At 40.9% G+C, this 19,807-nt stretch overlaps 1 protein-coding gene across 10 annotated transcripts in view; it reads right to left on the bottom strand.

The window, feature by feature from the left end:
• The window catches only part of PALS2 (protein associated with LIN7 2, MAGUK p55 family member), a 108,219-nt gene extending 89,913 nt beyond the window's left edge, over window positions 1-18,306 (bottom strand). For 2 of the 10 annotated variants that reach the window (XM_082632331.1, XM_082632332.1), the window contains exon 1: window positions 15,681-15,811. The gene's annotated coding sequence lies outside the window, so the exon portion shown is untranslated. The other 8 variants (XM_082632329.1, XM_082632338.1, XM_082632330.1 and 5 more) reach the window with 7 other exon arrangements.
• Between the last annotated feature and the right edge of the window lie 1,501 nt (window positions 18,307-19,807).

Raw genomic sequence — 19,807 nt, 5'->3', positions numbered from 1 at the left:
ATGGCTGTGGTAGAGAACAGGGGCACTAAACTTTAAGCGGTGCTCAGCACAATCCCACAAGACAAAGCACAGTACTGCCAAAAATGCCAAAGAGCAATTGTTGAGAAACACTTTACTGATATGACTAAATCTGAAGCTATTATCAACGAATAACTCTATGAAGTAAAACTGGGAACAGAAAATTTGAAACTTTCATTGTACATTCATCCTTCTGTACTATTTTAATTGTTTATCATTAGTATTTTTTAAAAATTAAAAATATATTTATATAAACAAGTAATGGGAGGTACAGGTGTCCTGCTCATCAGTCAACATAAATCTCTCCTTTTAGATAAACTGGGTTGTTCAGCACACCAAGGATAAAAGCAGTGCATCAGACTACCCTACAATTCCTAGACTCAGAAGAGCAGTCTCTTCCAGCATTTAAATATTTTTTAGCCAAAGTATCTCCTGAATTAAAACAGACTTACCGATGCTGGTTGTGTGCTCATGCAGTGAGGATCCGAAACCTCTTTTGTGAGGCAGCAGCTGCAACTGCAGTGCTCTCCACGGCTGACAGAAGCCCAAGGAAGGAGTCAAGACTCAAAACAATAACTACGCACATTTGAAGTGGTGGGGTAGGATGGTTCCGCTGTGCAGTTCCAGAATGTGTCTCTTAACAAGCCAATGAAAGCCTCTTTTTAACAAGTGATCTATCAGTGAGGCAGATCCGTTTTAGATTGATGGAAGGTCAATTAATGAAACATTTGCACAGATGCAAATGGAAGATTAAGAGATAAGTGATGTGTACTACAAGTAGACAGAAAATATTTACTACAAAAAAAACCCTACACTTACTGCAGAACTTCGCTTCTCAAAGATGACAAATTTTCAGCACACACACACACAATATGGATCCATCACATCCTGACTACTACATAGTTTCTTTATACTTTTGCTTTCCCTCCTTATTCCTTTCCTGTACACCGAGTAGCTAGTACAGCTGACCCTTGAACAATGGGGGTTTGAACTGTGTGGGTCCACTTACACATGGATATTTTTCAATAGTAAATACTACAGTACTACACGATCCGTGGTTGGTTGAACCCTCAGGTGCCAAGGAACCACAGATACAGAGGGCCAATGATAAATATCCACAGACTATCAGCCCCTCCACCCCACCATCCACCACGTTATTCAAGGGTCAACTGTACACACAGGCATACTGCACTTATATTTTACTAAATGGCCAATATGTTTAGATGAACATCAAACTGAGGTATGTTAAGGAAAAAAATAAACCGGTTCCTAATATTTTTCACTTATCATTATGAAACCATTCTAATACCTTTTAAAATACCTTTTAAAATACCTTTTTATATGCAACTGTTTTATGTAGGGTAATCTTTATCTATAAGCAGGGATAAAATTATTCTAAAAGAAATAACTCCTAGATGGTTTTTCTAGGAGTTAAACATTTCATTTAAATGAACTTGTATAATAGAAAGATTACAACAGTTTCAAATATTATCAGAAAAAAAATTACCTTGCACGAAAATATTAGAATGGATACAAACATCATCAGAAAAAAAAAAACCTGGACTCAAGAACTAGCTCAACCCAGACCTGGAACTTGAAGCACATGAAAAAGCCTTCTTACAAAAGAAAGTACTTAAGAAATCGTATCAAGAGGCCCTCAGAATTTGAAAATAGGGTGATCCCTCAAGAATTAAATTAGTAAAAGGAAACACAAGATACATAGGCCTAGCAGAAAAATGTCACCCTAAGAGAAGACAGGTCGAAGTTATTTGGAAATATTTGTCTCATCAAAGTATCCAAGATATAGCCGTAGGATAAGAACACAATAAAGAAAACAGTGACAATCAAGTGTATTGTAAGCTGTGGGAAGAAAGTGCATTAACAGAAGGCAATACCTGGTCAAATCTAGAAAAAAGGAAATAATAAATTGACCAGGTTTCTAAAATTCCCCGGGAAGAACTTGCCTACTCCATATTCCAGGGTTTCTCAATCTTGGCACTACTGGCATTTTGGTCCCTTGTTATGGGGGACCGTCCTATGAATTGTTTAGTAGCATCCTTGGCCTCTAAGCACTAGATGCTAATAAGCACCTTTATCCAAATTGTGACAACCAAAAATCTTCAGATATTACCAAATATCCCGTGGGAAGCAAAACTGCCCCCCTTAAAGAATCAGTGGTATATTTTAGAATATACATTGATTACACTGAAATACAATATACACAATTACACAACATACACTGAAATACAATGCAAACCAAGCTAATAAAGTTTGATGTTTCTAGCATCAAAATCACCTCACTTTTCTTGATCACCCAGTAAATGTCTCATAATAATTTGGCTTTCTAGAGAATGTAGATCACCCAGTAAATGTCTCATAATAATTTGGCTTTCTAGAGAAAGTATGACCATGGTTGCAAGAGGTATTTACTATATGATTTTTTGATGAATTAAAAAAAAAAGTCAGAGAGGAAGGCCCATGACCATTCTTTATATATGCCTTCTGATAATAAAAATCAAATCACATACTTCTCATATTTCCCCACAACTTCTAACACTGTTTTAACTGTTTATCAGGCATTTGAATGCTTTTAAAATTTAATATTCCTGGTTTAATATTCTTATCATCTTCATCAGTACTATCAGCATCTTGCTTTTCTAAGTTTCCCCTTTTCCTAATTTTTAGTTTCTCTGTCCCTCCCCTCCAGGACAACATGCCACAGCGCCTCCATCATCATTATGGTAAATACTCTTCCTTTGAAAGTTAACAGTATATCATGCTGGTCCAAATGAAATTTGACTTACTAATTAATACCCAGGTAAGTGGTCTCAAAAGAACTTTTCTATCCTTTAATAATAATAAAAAGGGTCAAATATAGTTGAGAACAGCCTGCTTAAAGCTAAGGAATGTAGCAACTTACTTAAAAATAAGAACCTAAATGAACCTTTAAAACAACAGGGCTTATCTTGGGAAAAGATCCCCAAACCCTGAAAATCCAGGGACTGTCCTTTGCCTAGGAATCCCTTGAAAACTACCTTGAAAAATACCTCTATATTCCATTTGATCAGCCACAGTGAATTCACAATTTCCCTGTATTCATCTTATACTCCCCATTCTCTCTGCCACCTGTCTTCCAAGCTCTCCCTGCTTCACCTTTAAATTACCACTGCAAGTCTTCTATTACTATTCACTTCTTTGCTGTAATCCACTCAGCATAAGACTATCACACAGATCACCTTAAAACATTTTAATGACAATACTGCATTAGAAAAATAGGGCTTTCTGCCATCTGGAAATGCTTAAATATCTCTTTTAAAAATCTAGCCTTCCATCTATTCAACTGAATTCCTCTATTCTCTAATACAAACTCTGTCCTGACTACATTGATCTTTTTACTTCCTATACCTACAACCACATTACCTCATTCCCACCCAAATGCCTTCATTCATGTTACCTCATCCAACAATATTCTTTTTTTCTTGGCTATTCAATACCTAATCAATTGATGGCACCCTTCTTGCTTTTTTTTTTTTTTTTTTTTTGCGGTACGCAGGCCTCTCACTGTTGTGGCCTCTCCTCTTGCGGAGCACACGCTCCGGACGTGCAGGCTCAGCAGCCATGGCTCACAGGCCCAGCCGCTCCGCGGCAGGTGGGATCCTCCCGGACTGGGGCACGGACCCGTGTGCCCTGCATCCCGTGTGCCCTGCATCGGCAGGCGGACTCTCAACCACTGCTTCACCAAGGAAGCCCCTCCTTCTTGCTTTTTTACAATCAAAGTTTTAGAGCTAAAAGCATCTTAGGACTTATTTCAAAAATTAATCCAATCAAATGAGCAGCAAGTCCCTCCCTACAGATAAGAATTTCTTTTCTTAAACTATCTCAAAACTTACAGTCTGCTGCACATGATAAACCACTACTTATATGCTAATTTCTGAGGTTTCCTAATTTGCTCAATAATAAATATCAAGCATTGCCTAAAATCATGGGACAATGCTTGGCTGAGGGGACACAAAGACCATTTCTTCCCTCAAATAGCGATATAAAGTAACTTTTATATTATGTGAAATTCCAGTATATACATATATACACCGATTTACTTTTGGTAAAGATTTCTACTTCAGTGTAACAAATTCTAAGCTGTTATTTCTGGAGATATTTTGGAAGAGAGGGAACTGCAGGTTTGGAAGGGAAATAAAGAGATGGCAGAGTAGAAGATACTTGCTGGGCACTCCTAAAAGAGATAGAAACAGAGACAAAACAAATTTCCAGCCTTCGATCTAGAATCACAGTCTGTTGGGAAGGAGAGAACAGAGATGAGAATGGAAGGACAATCAGAGCCAAGTCAGTGTCCCACTATGTCATGTTCTGACATGAACTGGCATGAAGTTACCATGGACCGAAAGGAGCTATAAATACCCACTTGGCTATAGCGAGCTGAGTGAGTTAAATAAAGGTTACTAAAAGCTTATTCTTTTACCTCAAATATCCAAGTTAGGCTATCTCTAAAACAACAGTTAGAAACAGAAGTTGAAGTTAGTAATCTTTAAGTGAAAATAAGAAAGGCTCTGAATAAGACATCCTAAAAATGCTTCTTAGGATTTATGAAGCATTTCCTGTCCCCCCCTACCCCAAGACTGGAAATCCTGAAACATTTCTTTCAAGGAAGTAGTGGTAAATGGAAACTAGTTGTATAGTACCCAGTATCTCCAAACTGAATTGCATAAAATGTCACTGATAATTTGTTTGATATATTTACTGTTTTAACTGGGAGGACATTAAAAGTTTATAAGGTTTTTAAGGGTTCATTCACAATCTCAGACTCCTTAATCCTACTTCCCCCACAACAGTTTAAATTCCTTCAGGGAAAATTTCTCTACCTTGGGTTTTTAAGAACCCAGTGCTAAGAATGGTAAGCGCATACTATGATGGCTTTGCCCATGTGCCTCCCAGGGTGTTCCAACCTTCTTAAAAACGTGGTTTAATTTTTTTTTTCATTTATCCCCCATTCCAAAATACTAGTTTAAAAAAGAAAATTAAAAACATCTGAATCGGGCTTCCCTGGTGGCGCAGTGGTTGAGAGTCCGCCTGCCAATGCAGGGGACACGGGTTTGTGCCCCGGTCCTGGAAGATCCCACATGCCGCGGAGCGGCTAGGCCCGTGAGCCATGGCCGCTGAGCCTGCACGTCCGGAGCCTGTGCTCCGCAACGGGAGAGGCCACAACAGTGAGAGGCCCGCATACCGCAAAGAAAAAAAAAAAAAAGAAAAAGAAAAAAAACCCATCTGAATCAACTTATATAAAGTTACGCATGAACATCATTTAGTTTCTAAAATAAGCAACTTCAATGAATTACATTTCTTTAACTCAGCTACCCTAGTTTCTTATACCAAAGTCCCAGACAGGATATTTAATAGATGAATAAAAAGGCAAATAGTTTTTATGTAAAATGAAACTTCCCGTAAAACATTTTATTATATGTATGTAAAAATACATATTCAAGGTAAAATAAAAAGACAAATCCACTTGAAGACAGCAACACTCATTCCAAATACTAAAGAATTCCTATTACATGATAAATGGACCATTATGAACATATTATAAGTATGGTCACTTTCTTCATTCCAAACAAAGTGCTACATTTTCAAACACTACTTACTTCTTTAGATTTTAGGGGGAAAGCAGGAGGAAAACTCAGGATTGTGTGAATTTTATGAAAATTTTAGATTACGTTGGAAGGGATTTTTGAGGTAACATAGTCATCTTTCCACCCAATATTTAACTTGCCTTTGTAAACACACTGAAATGTCATATAAAAATAAGACTTATTAACTTTAGTCAACAGCACATAACTTACTGGACTACTTTAAAAGCAAAATTCTTTTTAAAAATATTTACTAACAGACATAGCTCTTACACTGGAAAGAAAAAAGTGAACGTATGAAGCAAGCAAAGGCACTGAAGACATATTTGTTCAACAAATATTATCCACCGTACACATAACACTGTACCAAACAGTAAGAGAAGAAAAGGATACTGATATTTACTGTACCAGACTCTGTGCTAGACACTTTACATATATTATCCAATTAAAATCTTACACCAATCCTATAAAGTAGATGTTATAATCCCTATTTTAGAGATAAGGTATATTTAGTTTAGTAGTAACACCATAATCTCTGCCAGCAAGCGTATTGTTTATACCACACAGAGCTCTGTGTCCTGAACAAAGTAAAAGAGCTGGAAGTTGGAAAAACTGGAATTACAACCCATATTGCTAACTCTCTTGCCTTGCTGAGTAAAAAAATAATAAAGTACCCAGTTTCAAGAAACTGTATCATTTCACTATATAAGAAACAGTGAAAATGTTTTGCTAGTAAGCGAAACTCCAAATATTTGTTACAGTTAATGAAAAGTAACTCAAGCATTAAGATGGTAACAGCAATAAAGTATTTATGGTAATATCATATAATTTATAAACTCTGTCATTATAGTATTAAAACAAAATTTTCTAAAACTTCCCAAAATCTGGAAGTAACTGTGACATTAGCTCTCACCGTATCACCAGATGAGAAGCTATTTAAATGAGCTACAACTGGAAGATGTACTTGCAATATCTTAGAGAGCCATTCTTTTCTGTACAAAATTGGATTTCTTTATACACATACACGTGTGCGTGCAACACACATCCTATATATATATAAATACATATATGTTGTATTTGATACAAGACCATGAGAGTTTTATTATTCTTCATATGAAAACCAAGTTGAATGCTTTGGAAAGACCCAAAGAAAGCAAGTGACAAAACAAGAAAACAAAAAATCCAAATTGCTGTATAATTAAGTGTAAGCAAGACAGGTATAAACAATTCAGGAGTCACAAAACACTACAAGGATCCTACACTCAGATTCCTTCACAAACTTTTAAGTTTTTGCTCCTAAGTTACGATCGGTGATAATACACAAGTTTATATAAGAATGTTGACCCAGAGCTCCAGTCAAAAGATACATACTCAAAGAAAAGATTGGTGCATGCACATATATTTATATTTTGAAAGTGAAAATGTTATTTCAGGTATATTGAGTCATTTTTTATGACTCTTCACTTAAATCAACTTTCAATCAACCAAAAACTACCACCAGACATAATCAAATCACATCAGAGGGCTTTACTCATCATATGTGCTAATATAAGATTTTTTTTTCAGGAATTATATACAAGAAACTATTGTCGTAAACTACCTTTAGGACAAGGTTTTTCAGCCTCAGCACTATGATATTTGGGTTGGATAATTCTTTGTGAGGGACGGCCTGTCCTGTATATTGTCTGCAACATCCCTGGCCTCTACCTGATAGATGCCAACAGCAACCTCCTCCCAGTTATGACAGTCAAATGTCCCTGAGGGGACAGCAAAACTGTCTCTAGCTTAGAAACACTGATATAGAAAGAGAGGAATGAGGGTGGGGCAAGAAGACTTTTACCAGCCCTCCTTTTCTGGACCATCTGAATTATCACAGTGGTAGACTGAAAAATGGTCCCCCAAAAGATATCCATGTCTTAGTCCTTGGAACCTGTGAATGTCACATTATTTGCAAAAGGGATCTTTGTAGCTGTGATTAAGTTAAGGATCCTGTGACAGGGAGATTACCCTGGAACAATAGGGGGGGCCTCATATGTGTCCTTAAGAGAGAGGCAAGGAGAGAGTTCTCCTTCTCTCCCACACAGGAAAATGTGATGAGAAGAACAGAGCTGAGGGAGATTTGAAATTCTGCCCTTGAAGACTGGAGTGATGCACCCACAAGCCAAGGAATTCTGGCACCACCAGCAACTGCAGAAGAAGCAAGCGACATAGTCTTTTCTTGAGCTTTTGCAGGGAGCACCCTGTTTTGGCCCAATGATACTGATTTCAGACGTCTGGCCTCCAAAACGGTGAGAGAATAAACTTCTTTTGTTTTGAGCCACCAAGTTTGTGGCAATTTGTTACAGCAGCCACAGGAAACTAACTCAATCAGAAAAGGGTTTTTGATTTTTAAAAAACTGTTGATGAGCAAATGAGATAATGCGTGGAGAACACTTAGCAAAGTCCTGAAACATAGTAAGCATTCAAATATATTGTTGATGCCATTATCGATACTAAGCCAACTATGTCTAAGCTCCAAGCTCTTGGCAGCAAGAGGAAAAAATAAGGATGTTCAAACAGTAAAACAGGGGAATACATACACAAGACTCAGGAGTGAAAACACATGAATCAGCCCCTCATACGATGTGTACCTACCAGCTATGTCAGTGTTATGTTATAATTTGTCCTATACTGAAAAGATAAATGGTGGATGAGGCCAGCCAAAGACAGCTTCTTGGGGGAGGCAAGCTTAAACATTTATTAGCAGAGAAGAAACAAGGGGGCAAAGAAGGGGAAAGCATGAAAGTGAGCAATCGAAATCAATTAGATGCTTGTAGAGCTATCAATCTGGCTAAAGTAGAGACCAAGGTGAGACAGACCTTCTGAGGTTAGTTATCTAAATGGTAAAGGACCATAAAAGCTATGCTGACTGATTCAGTCGTTAAAAAGAATATTTTATAGGATGTATTATTTTACAAATATTGGCTCTTGGGGGTTTAAAAAATATAAACATGCTCTGGCCCCACTCCAGACCTACTAATTAGAATCCTTTGGTGTGGGATAACTCTAAAGGATTCTGATACCCACTCAGGTAGAGAACCCCTGTATCAGAGCCAATTCATGGCAAAAGACCTACAGAATTAAAGTCTCATGAAGAATATAATGTATCCTCAAAGTATGCATTCAACTAAATCAACAGCACTTTCCTAGGATGAAACTTCTCCCAAGATGTGGCCCCTCTGGGTTCCACCACAGACTTTCTATAAATCCCTCACTCTTTACTTTCCCTTTCCGAAGCATGTGGCCCTGATCTGCTCAGTCATCTTCCTCACGCTTTCTCACGAATTTTTCTAGAAAAGGTCCACGAATTTCAGCTGCCCTCCCCCATCTTTCCACAACATTTTCCCCACCCAACTAAGATCTAACAATATATCATGGAACAAAGTAACCATGTAAAAGTTCCATTAATATATAATAAACTTATAAAAGTGTTCTATGACCATTTATTGTAATAAAATCTGAAGTACATATATTAAGTGAAATTATAAATCATTTTTTACAAAAGATTTCCAAAAGCATAAAATTATGAAGTGGCTATAAAAAGCTAATAAGCTAAGCCCTGTTCACTTCAATCTTTACTTAAGTGTTACTAAGTAGCTAACAAAGTACAAGGCTCTGAAAAGATACAAAGTATATGGAAATCTCAGTGATTTAGACAAACTTCACCAGTACTAGGGTAGAAGAAAAGGTTATCTGGAAAGGGGAACTGAATATGATCCTTTGAAAAAAATCTCCTTTGTGTGTGTGTTGGGGGGCGGGTGTGTGTGTGTGTGTGTAATCTTTTTTTTTTTTTTTTTTTTTTTTTTGCGGTACTCGGGCCTCTCACTGTTGTGGCCTCTCCCGTTGCGGAGCACAGGCTCCGGACTTGCAGGCTCAGCGGCCATGGTTCACGGGCCCAGCCGCTCTGCAGCATGTGGATCTTCCCGGACAGGGGCACAAATCCGTATTCCCTGCATCGTCAGGCGGACTCTCAACCACTGCACCACCAGGGAAGCCCTTTTTTTTTTTTTTTTTTAGAATCTTGCTGGCTTTACCTTAGCCTGGGTATATTTCATGATTAAAGCCAAAAATAAAGCAACACAAGTTAGTGTTCAGGTAAATAAGTTAGTTCTTTCCTCTCCCATAAAAAGCTACACCAATTTATACATATTCCCAGGTAGTTCTTTTTACCTTAGTGATCTTCAGAAATTTCAATCACATCAAATTCTACTGATATATGCTTCCACCAGCAATGCGTGAGATCATCTGTTAGCCTCTATCCTCTTCAAAAGTACTGTCAGGGGCTTCCCTGGTGGCGCAGTGGTTGAGGGTCTGCCTGCCGATGCAGGGGACGCGGGTTCGTGCCCAGGTCCGGGAGGATCCCACATGCCGCGAAGCCATGGCCACTGAGCCTGCACGTCCGGAGCCTGTGCTCCACAACGGGAGAGGCCACAACAGCGAGAGGCCCGCGTACCGCAAAAAAAAAAAAAAAAAAAAAGTACTATCAGATAACCAACAAGGACCTACTGTATAGTACAGGGAACTCTGCTCAATACTCTGTAAGAACCTAAATGGGTAAAGAATTTGAAAAGGGATACATGTATATGTATAACTGAATCTGTGTACACCTGAAACTAACACAACATTGTTAATCAACTATACTCCAATATAAAATATTTTTAAATGTACTATCAAACTTTTTTGATCTGTCAATCTAATAGGTGAAAATAGTATCTCATAGTTTAAATTTTTTGATATTTATATTGTGTGTGAGGTTGAATATCTTGATATATATGTTTAAGAACGATCTGAATTTCCTTTTCTGTGAATAATCTGTTCATGATCTTTGCCCACTTTATAGTTGGTCTTTTTCTTATCAATTTGCAGGTACTCTTCATATATTAAGGAAGTTAGCTTTTTGTCTGTAATACAAGTTGCAAATATTTTCCTCAGTTCATGCCACTTTGTTTCTTTCCTTCATGTATATATTATCCTCAACCAAATGGTAAATTCCTTCCATAAAAGGACATTTCTTTTATATAAACCCAGGACAGTGCTTTTCAAATCTTCCAACTACATATAGCAGCAAAATTTAAGAGAGGGGAAACCAGCCTTTTGGGGGGGGTGGTCAAGGGTGAAAATGAATTATTACTGGGGCACCTATTTGGGTTGACTGCCCAATCCTATTTCACATGATTACAGCAAGTACAAACAAGTTCTAATAACATGGTATAGTTTGTTGAACAGGCGAGGGATGGGTGCTGGATGAATCTGTTTCCTGTTGTCTGGGCTGGTGCAGGGAAAATTTAGGAGCTGCTGGTGGCCATCTATTACGAGGACTAGGAAGTGGTCCTCTACAGCATTAGAAGACGTGAAGCAAATGCACAGTGAATAGTAAAGAGAAGAGATGAAGTGTATCCTGCTGGCACTGGAGTCCCAGAGTCCGAACCCTTGGATTCCTTTAGACTCTCCTGCATCTTTACAGTATATCTCACTTTTTGTTCATACCAGTTAGAATGGATTTCTATTACTTACAGCCAAAAATGGCCTACTTACTACAACTATCATCTACTCAAATCATTTCATAAAGGAACATTTTAACACCAAAGCCTCAGGAGGGATAGAACCTCAAATTTAAAAAAAAAAAGGAATATTTATATTTAATGACAGCTGTGTGCCAGGAACAAGCCTAAGTTCTTGGCATATACTGTTAAACAAGAGAAAAAAATCACTGTTCTAATGGACCTTGCATTCTAGTGAGAGTATACAAATAAAATAAAAGTACAATTTCAGATATGATAAACAGTTTGCAGAAAAAAAATTTAAGTAATGGGATACAGGGAAATGAGGATGGTGCCATTCTGACAGGGTGGTTAGATAATAACGCTCATCTGAGAACGTAATTGAACTGAAACCTGAAATGATGAGGAGCCAGTTGTGTCGTGTTTTAGGATGAGAATTCCAGGCAGAAGGAACAGACCTAAGTCAGGAACAAGCCATGACATTTCTGAGGGGAAAAAAGAAGGGCAGTATAGATGGAATATAGTGAACAAAGGGGAATGATAAAGAAGTGGTAATGGAGTAATTGACCTAAGAGGAAAAAGTGTAAGTTGGTAAAGTAAGTAGGAATCAGATCATGTATAGGAACTAGTAGGCAGAGGAAAGGATTTGAAAATAACTTCAGCTTTATGAAAAACTCACTACATTGTCTTTAATTCTCATTTTGCTTTGCATCAGTGATAACTTTACAGACCTTTAGAAACTACTACCCAAGTATTAAACACAATGTTGAGGTTAGCTAGGAATGAGCATTTCCTGAGCAGAAAATCTCTCTTCTGGAGGATTATGAAATGTTTTAAGAAAAAAATGCAAAGCCATCTTAAAAAAAAAGAAACTAGGAAAGATGGTAGAAACTACTTCAAATTCTGTACTACTTATTATACTGTGAATGAATCTATATACTATGATCAAGATTGCACAAAGGTCTTAAAGAAGAACTTTAAAACTTAAGTCCTTTCTAAGCTGCTATAAAAATAACATCCTTTGCTGAGTTCACTATTATTGAATTGGACGTTAACAAAGTTAAATATTGTCAGAAGAGAAAACTGGAAACTAGACTTCTTTGACTTTATTGTACCTCTTGAGAATAGCTACAGCTTAATGGTCAACAAAGTTGTGGGTTTCGATCTTATCTCTATTATTATGATAAAGGAAGAACTTCCCTTATGTGATAAAAATTAGGTACAAAGGATGCTTCAATATCTTTTCCTCTGAAAGCTTTTTAAATTAGGAGAACAATCAGCTTTAAGAGGTTTGGATACAGTACAGCTCACATAAGATGGTGTTCTCTCCAGATCTTTCCAGACAACTAATATCTATATATGCAAAGCAAGTAATTAAACCTGCACTGCTTCTAAGATTAATATCAGTAAAGTCAGATCTTTGAAAGCTCTAATGTATTCATGAATCTCATCTTTCACTATGTTAGATATTTAGTTAGCCCACGTAACCAAAAAGTAGACTGTTAATAACACAATCTATAAAAAGAGGTACTTTTTGAGTGCGGTGTGAGTTAAAGAAATAAAAGTCATTTAGACACCTTGATCAAGACTTGATTCTGAGGGCATCCTCCTCAACATATTTCCAGCGGTTTGGCAAAGTGCTCAGGGATGATTAGTAGCAGTGTATGGGAGGGAGGGATACGGTCAACCTAAATTGTAAAGTCTCCCCCCAGTGGTCTCACATACAAATAACAGGAAGAGTTGGGAAATGATCGCAGCTTCTGTTGAGACTGACCAAAAGTAATCTATGCAGAATCTGGTAACTAAAGATTTGAAGAAATCAAATCTTTAATTCAATACTAGCACCATATCAGTGAAGAGACCTCGTATGCTTTTCTGCTCTTATGATATCATAAATGTGAACACTATTTTTGGAAGGAAAGAATCTATAGGTTTTTTTCTCAGTACAATTTTTTAGGAATAATTTAATGATATCCTCAGCCCAGTATTTGTTTTATCTAATGGGCAGGTGTTCGTTCCCCCAGAAATAAATACGAGCACATCCCTTGCAAGTTAACTACATCTACCTGAAGTGATGTTCTGATACAAATTTAGTCACTTACCAAATGGACCACCTTGTTAAAGAAAATTATAACCAGTGCTAAAAACCTAATGTCTAATTTGCAAGACACTCTTTTAAAAAAACCACCTAGAACTAGGTAGTTTATAATACAGCAAGGGACATAAAAAGTACAAACGGCTCCTCTTGCCTCTTTTAATATTTATTTTCTCGGTGTTTTTGTAATTAGGTAGCCTTTGACCAGCACTAACCCTGTATTATTTGTAACTTGCAATAATTTTCTGATGTTACTTTGAACAAAGCTTGGATGTCAAAAAAAGTGAAGGGCATTTAATTAAAATCTCAGTTGTCTTCTGCTGACCATCTATTATTAAATGGTAAAGTATATAAAGGGATGGTAAATACTCAAACAACTTCAGTTTTAAAAGCAGAATATAGATAACATACATGGAGTCTCACAATTATGATTTTCTTGGTTATCCCAAGCTAAAAAGAGGGGGTGGGGGGAGGAGAAAGAGAAGCAGGCTGTGTAGTCTTCTGGAACAATTTCAGCCTTAAATGAGACTCAGGAAAAATGCAAACTGCTCCCATGAATGTTTAAGAAAAATATGATTCGTTAAAAAAAAAAATCCAACAGTTGGCCTACAGAACAACAAAAAATGACGCTGTCTTATATAGAGCTACCAGACTTGCTTAAGCCCCTAATTTTTCTAGTGTTCATTTAATTTAGAATGTAAAAAAAGAAAAAATTCACTTTGAAATTCCAAGTGGAAAAGCAACTGAGTGGCATCAATTAGAAAAGGACACACACACACATCCCGGAATGTTTTTTTTTTTTTTTTTTTTTTTTTGCATAAAGATATTTAGTGTGCAATCTCTATAGGACAAAAACAGAGCTATTAAAAATGTTGCCACTTGTATATTATGTAACCCTAGTCTAAACTAAAAGAAGCATAGACCTTAAAGAGTAATACATTGTGCAAACGTCTATTTAAACATGAATTTAAATACATGATAGATTTCAGATACAGATGACCTCAAAATGACACAACCCACAAAAGTTCTTTGTTTACTGTAATCAGGCCTCAGAAGACATGACTATAATCAGGCCTGATACAATAATACCGTGAGGTCTGTTGTTTTCACCTGCGTACTGCAACTATCTCCGCATTGGTTAACAGCGTGTTACCTCTCCTAAAATATTCGGCATACGGAAGTTTCCCAACGACCATCTGAAAGATTTCACTGGAAGAAATGGCTGCTAAACCATACTCCCATTGAAGAGCGATTTTAACGCACCTCCACTGTTCCGAGCCATATAACAAGAAGACCAAGTCAGGAAACACAAAGTAAAATTTCAACCGTCCCCAAAGGCATTGAAAAAGAGTACAACGTGGCTAGCTTGACCTTAACCAGCTGTTTATAAGTAATGCGGAGAATTTTCTGAGCTTCCCCATCAGCCTTCAATTACCTTCCTCGCCTGCCCCCACCCCCTTTTACGTACCCCACCTGATGGAAGTTGAATGGATGTAATCTCGAGCCGTAATCCCAGGAGCTGGGGAGATTAAGACTAAACTCCCAAGAAAGTGTTAAAAAGTCCTTCTGCCAAAACACCCACCAACCAATCCACATCCTGTCATCAAGCCGACCGTAAAATCCCTCCATCGACTCGCTCCTGGCCCTCCACCCCGCCAAAAAAGCCAGAAAAAAAAAAAACAAAAAACCCACAAACAAAAAAAGCCAGCACCTTTCTGGTTCCAGACCAACGTACTCAGAATCGGAAAGCACTGCCTCAGCCACAAACGCCTCCGGAGCAGCGTGTGCTCGGCCCAAAACCACTCTGGCCAAGCAACTGGAGTCTCGTGCCTCGGAAGTGGCAGCAGTACTCGCCGAAAGCCTCCTCACCCAAGAACTCGGAGCTCGAGAGGCATCCAAAGGCCGGCGGAGTCGCCCCCACTGGGAACCGACTCCGAAGGTGTCAGTCACGGCAACCGCCGTCCCCGGCGCGGCTCTCCATTCATGCTTTAACGCCACTCTCTCCGCAGAGGGTGCAGGCGCCCGCGCCCGGCTCTCGGAGGGGGCCCCGCACCCCCAGCCCCAGCCCTGCCCCCGCCCGGGCCGCGCCGGAGAGCGCGGGCGGAGAGCGGGGCGCGGCGGCCGGCAGCATGGGCCAGACACGTTGCCGCGCTCGGCCGGCCAGCCCGCACGCCCGCAGCCCGGGGACCGGGGGCCCCGCAGAGCGCGCCCCTCCCGCGCGAGACGAGCCGAGCAGCCCCCGCCGCCCGCCCGAGCCCAGGTGCCGAGGGGGCGGGGCGGGCCAGGGTCCCCGCGTGGCGCGAAGCCGCAAGCAACAGGGCGCCCCCCGGCCGGCTCGGCGCGCGGCGAGACCGTTACCCAAGAGACGTGGGGGCCCCGGCAACTCACCGGCTCGCACCTCGGCTTCCTCCGCGCCGCCGTCGCTCCCCTCCTCCCGCCGCCGCTGCTCTTCCTCAGCCGCAGACGCCGCCGAGCAGCCCCATCTACAAACTCGGGACTCGTAGTTGGGAACTGGAAATGCGGCTCTCACTCCCCTCCGCCTCCCTCTCTCTCCGCCCCCTCCGTCGCTCTCCACTCCGCCCGGCTCAGGTCGCCGGCGCCGCCGCCACCACCGCGCGCGCGGCCAGCCTCCCCTCAGCCGCCCTTCTCCGCCGCCTCCTCCTCCTTCCCCTCCCGCTCCCGCCGCCGCCGCGGCGCGCTCCCTCCCAGCCTCGCGCGTGCGCCGGACGCCGGGGAGTGCGCGCTCGGGAGCGAGGAGGCGCCGCCGCCTCGGGGAAGCCGGGCCCCGCCTCTCCGGCCGCGGCGCGGCGACCAGGTGGAGCCCCTTCCGAGCGCCCGCAGACGGCGGCGTCCCGGCCAGATGCGCCGCCTGCACCCCGCCGCCTCTCCTGGGTCTCCCCGGTCCTGGCCCCGAGCCGCGCCCGCGAGAGGGTCACCAGACCCAATCCGCGCCGGGTCTTCCAGATCGAAATTGCCGTTGTCATTCAGCATTTACTGATGAGCAAGGTACTCCCCCCCACACGGCGTTTTCGAAAGAGGCTCCTCCCGACCCTTACCAAGAGTTTACGTTCTAAGAGCCCACCAGTCGTGGGGCACAAAGGATAAATAGACCTCGAAGAAAAGCCTCTGAAAATCTCCCCCCTCCCCCTTCACACTCACACCCCTAGTTCTGACGTGTATTTGGCAGGTTCTATAGCTCTGACGATGTCCTTCACGAATTTTCTCCCGAAGGCCCAACCCGGCTGATTCACACGCTAGGAAATGGACGGACACTAGCTCTTTTCATAGCCCCGGGTCTCCCGTGGAACTCCCGGGGCCGGCTTTGCTGGACACTCCCAGGACACCAGTTGTTCAGATCCTCCCAAACATCTGGCCTTCCCAGACTTCGGAAATGGGGACTGCCATCCTTTCCACCTCGACTCTGCCCAGAGCTTGGTGACCTGGGATGAGTGACCAGGTGTACAGATGATACGTTTTGACAGGAGCGCAGATGTACTTTTTCAGTTGAAAGAAACTGAGCAATGCAGTGCAGCAGAGGCTCTGGCTAGAAAAACACAGCAAGACAATCAGAACTTCTGATTCCCTTAACATCTACCTAATCCCAAGAGATCTGTGACCCCTCAGACCTGTGATGGGGGCTTTTGGCAAAGCTGTTCTTCCGAAAACTGAAGAAACTATGAACGTGTTCTTTACATTTTACAAAATGTATACTGCAGTCTTTTCAAACCGTGAACGTAGAAAGTGCAAGTAAAACTTGACATGGGAGGAACATCACGTCAGGTGGCTTCCTCTATGCAGCCTTTCCTGGCTTCTCTTGGGCACAGTTGCACTGTTCTGCACAAACCAGGCATTTGATAAATGTTTGCAACATGGCCCTTTGGATTCAGAGATGGAGTTTCAAGCTGTACTGTGTCCGTCCCCTCCAGAGCCCCCCTGCCCCCCCAACAGCCCTCGGCCACCCAATTTCTGTGAGTGTGGTTAGCACAGAAGGGAGGGAGAGAATACTTTGGGTGAGGTGTATTAAGAAGGCCCAGCCCCCAAAACAGTGATTTTTCTCTTAGCCTCAACCAAGCATCAAAGATTAATTTACTTTTCCGTTAGGATCATTAATTTTGCAAACCAACATGCAGGGGGAGTTTGTAGCCTATTAATTTAGAACCTTCTTTCCTGGAACAGCAAACCTGAGGAAGGGAAATGGGAAGCATTTAAGGACACCTGAATGTACTAAGGGATACAGAGTAATTGTGGACACATGTTGAGCCCCCCACCCCACTCCCTCATAGTCAGGCCAGCTGGATGAAATGAAGTAGAGAGTGCCCCATGCCCAAGAGTGAGGCAAGGCAGATGCAGAAGGGAAGAATGAGGTTTCTCCTCTCAGAGAATCAGCAAAACTTTCAGGTCTTCCTTTTCCTCCTCCTTGCTTCCCAGACCCATTAGCTTCCCACGGGAGACCCGATGGCTCATCCCTGCTGCACCCTACCCAGACCTGCGGACTTCGATTCTCTTCTTCATTCTGACGCTCAACCTCAGGACACCCCCTCCTACCCAGGGAGTGCCCTGAGCTCCTCTGAGGGAGAGGGGATGAGTGTCATTTCTGGTGTGTTTCTTTTATTTTCTCGAGGGCCTTCTGGAAGCAAGGTACTAACCCTCTACTCCACCCCCAGTCCCTGAAAATAGGATGAAGTTTACTGAGGAAGTTTTGGGGAGGGAGAGATAGGGGAGTCTCTGCCCCTCAAAGCACAACATGTAGTCCTCCCCCCCAGACTTACAGCTGGGACCAGTCCTAGCCAACTCCCTTATCCCTGCATGTACCAGGGACCCAGCATTTGGGAGCAGGAATATAGGAACAATTACCTTTCATTTACAGTTCCAAGTCTGTTCTTTAATTAATGAAAGCTATTACATGGAGACTTACCATGCTTGTAAGACTCAGCCTCATCCTCAGAGCCAGAAAAAAAATGGTTTTGCTCCACACCTGCCTTCAATTGCTTGTCTTCAGGATGCTCTTGGCAGTGAAGTTTCTCTTTCAGTGCCTATATTTTATCAAATACGATATATTATAAAACACTACCTTTTATAAATAATAATGCCACTTTACAACATTCTGCCCTTCCTCTAAACTTTAAAGGTGGGACATGCCAGAATAAATTTAAAATGATTTAATATAAACTTTGGAATTCTCATCATTGCTTGCCAGCCCACCTTTCTGAGAGGTCATCATTTCTGAGACACTACCCATCCATTTCCCATACCTGTTACAAATTCTTTGTTCCAAGAAAGTGGAATGTTATGATTGAAAACGATGGGGAATCCTCCTTTTAGTGTCCTTAATGGTTTGGCTTTTCATTTTCTTTAAGGTTACTCTAAAAGGATCATAATTTTGCCACAGACCAATATCTCTCCTAACTGTAACTCAATTTAAAGTCTGAATTTTGATTCTTAATTCCAGAGCATCTATCATTGGCTTTATTTCTGCCTTCAAATATAAACAAAATCTTCTATACTTTCAATGATTTTTTTTTCTCTCTCTCTCTCTTCTGAGTTGCTTTGGCACTTTAGAAATTGAGAATTTTGCTAATAATAAAAGCCCCAAATCTTAGCATGTCCTACCTGTTTGTTTTTCAACTAATCCATCATAATAAGATCGGCAATGCTCCTGGAATATAGCTTTATGAAAAATTGCAACTGACATGCACCACAAAGTCCAACCAAGCTTTCCTCCAGAATACTTTATTTAGCTTCACCCCTTTTATCTCTGTTCACAAAGCTAGGTCAGATACCAATTTCCAGCCTCCTTGCTAACCTTTCTAATTCTAGTCTCTCTCTCTCACTTGCTTGCAGTTTTCTCTACACTTAGAGCTGTACTTCTCACTTTGGGCTGTTTATTGGAATAATCCAGAGAATTTAAACAAACAAACAAAACAAAAAATAAATTAAAAAACATTAAAAAAAACACTGCCAGCCAGGTCCCAACTCTAGGTTTCACCATTCTGCCCCATAGCCTAGGCACCAGGATTTTTCAAAGCTCTCCAGGTAATTCTAATATACAGCCAGAGTTAAAAACTACTGAAATGAGTCATCTTCAAAACAACATTTTATACCAAGTCTTCTCAGAATATTGGGGTGGCTCCAAATTACCTCAAGTAATCAAATTAAAATACCTAATCCTGTGCTATAAGACTCTGCCAATTGACTAGAATAGTTCCCTTTCAAAACAACTTAAATTTATCTCCTTCCTAAAGCTTCCCCAGATTAGTCTCACCTGGCTGCCTAAAGATCACTGTTCCCAATTCTCTGAGCATTCCAACTGGCACTGGTTTACAAGCCCTTGGACCACAGTTGATTGTGTGTATTGTTGTTTTAATCTAGCTTTCATAGATATCTGTCAGAGGCTTACTTGTAATCTAAATCTCTCTGAAGTCCCACTAGGTTAACAGACAATCTCAAAATAAACAGAAATGTTATTCTTAGCAGCACTTTCTCCTGCCCACCAGAAAGAACATTCCCTGACACAA

Source organism: Mesoplodon mirus (genome assembly GCF_964341445.2).
Source record: "Mesoplodon mirus genome assembly, chromosome: 9".
In the NCBI taxonomy this organism is placed as follows: Eukaryota; Metazoa; Chordata; class Mammalia; order Artiodactyla; family Ziphiidae; genus Mesoplodon; species Mesoplodon mirus.
The sequence above is the reverse complement of the archived record's forward strand: the minus strand, read 5'-3'. Positions and strand labels throughout refer to the sequence as shown.